Source organism: Schistocerca americana, chromosome 10 (genome assembly GCF_021461395.2).
Source record: "Schistocerca americana isolate TAMUIC-IGC-003095 chromosome 10, iqSchAmer2.1, whole genome shotgun sequence".
Classification (NCBI taxonomy): domain Eukaryota; kingdom Metazoa; phylum Arthropoda; class Insecta; order Orthoptera; family Acrididae; genus Schistocerca; species Schistocerca americana.
Genome location: NC_060128.1, coordinates 173843018 through 173844700, shown reverse-complemented (window position 1 = coordinate 173844700; position 1683 = coordinate 173843018). Strand labels below are relative to the sequence as shown.

General features: G+C 42.5%; 1 pseudogene; it reads left to right on the top strand.

Annotated features, from left to right (window-relative positions):
• Positions 1-1197: 1197 nt before the first annotated feature.
• Positions 1198-1315, top strand: LOC124552814 (annotated as a pseudogene).
• The last annotated feature ends 368 nt before the right edge of the window (positions 1316-1683 follow it).

Here is a 1683-nt window from a genome sequence, read left to right as displayed (position 1 = left end):
AGGCAATAAGAAAAATAGGAGAAAAAAATCTGAATTGCACATCGGAACGTCCGAGACGAAAGTAATGAATATGGGGAAAACACAAAGCCCAGTAACTCCAACGTTTTAGGACAAGTTATTTGAACACACAAACTACTTTACGCATTTAGTGGAACGATAGCATGTGGAAAGTACATTCGCGCTTTCCATTTAGTGAATTGTTGAAATTGGTGGTATTGATTATGCAAGAAAAAAGAGGGAAAGGTGGGTTATAAAAACGGGATGAAAGACGAAAATAGACGAAGCGTATATTGTCGTCTGTCTTTAACACGATTATATCCTGCCGTGGAAAGGTAATTAAACAGTTTTGTGCGTCAGAACCAACACTGCAATAACGCAACAACGCCATGGCACTCACAAATCGGCATCAGGCTTCGTTATCAAGCTACTGAATGAAAGTTTAGTTTTCTGGAACGTACGGTGAGCACTTTAGCCCGCAAAAATGGCGGTCGGTCTACTGCATCATCGTATTAAGGCGAATAACAACGAATATTTGCTGAAAAACGTTACAAATTACCAGATGAGGACAATAATACAAATGTATAACATAAATATGCAGAATAATGTAATTCAGCTTATCTAAACGAACATCGAAAGACACAACCTTTTACTTCATCCGCTCACTGCAACCGCTACGACAGAAGAGATTGAAATACGCATACAACATGAAAATATGAGAAGTGCAATGCCTGTGTTAGACATGGAAACAGAAGAAAAAGACAGCAGCACTCCAAGTGGCGTGAAAGTGAACTTCGAATACGAAAAATATGCCGCGGAAAACCGTATTATTGCTTTTCGAAATACAGGTACTAGATGACATTTTTCATTTACACTTTACGGGTGGATCTGGTAGTTAAAGCCCAATACTGCAATTTCAACCGTGTGCCTATTACCAGGTGGAAATTATGTTCCTGATTACAACCTTCGTGTGCGTACTGCACTCTTTGAATTGCAATGTATAAATGTTGTTCGTATTCTGCTTAATTTTTGCTCTCATCCGTAATAATGGATGGGGCAAACGATTCCATATTTGTTGTTGTTTCATACGAAGTAGAAACAGGTTTCGTCACATGGTATTATGTAGACTCTTGTCATTCAATAAACAATGATTCAGTTTCTTTCTCAGAAGGTAATTAGACTTAAGCGCCAGAATTTGATGCCAAAGGTCTTGCCGCAGTGGTAACACCGGTTCCCGTCAGATCACCGAAGTTAAGCGCTGTCGGGCTAGGCTAGAACTTGGATGGGTGACCATCCGGTCTCCCGAGCGCTGTTGGCAAGCGGGGTGCACTCAGGAGCTACTTGACTGAGAAGTAGCGGCTCCGGTCTCGTAAACTGACGTAGGGCCGGGACTGCGGTGTGCTGACCACATGCCCCACCATATCCGCATCCGGTGACGGCTGTGAGCTAAGGATAACACGGCGGCCGGTCGGTACTGTTGGCATTCATAGGCTGTACTAGCGGAGGTATGTTTTAATCAGAATTTGGTGATAACATCAATCATTATTTCTCTTACAAATACTACCCGATGCAGTCAGACTAATGCGACAACCGCCTATGTTCAATGTCAGCGTTCAACTACCATTTGCAACCGACAAGTGGCAAAAGTAGCTGTTGAGGGTACGTCAAGAGGAACGCGGAAAACAG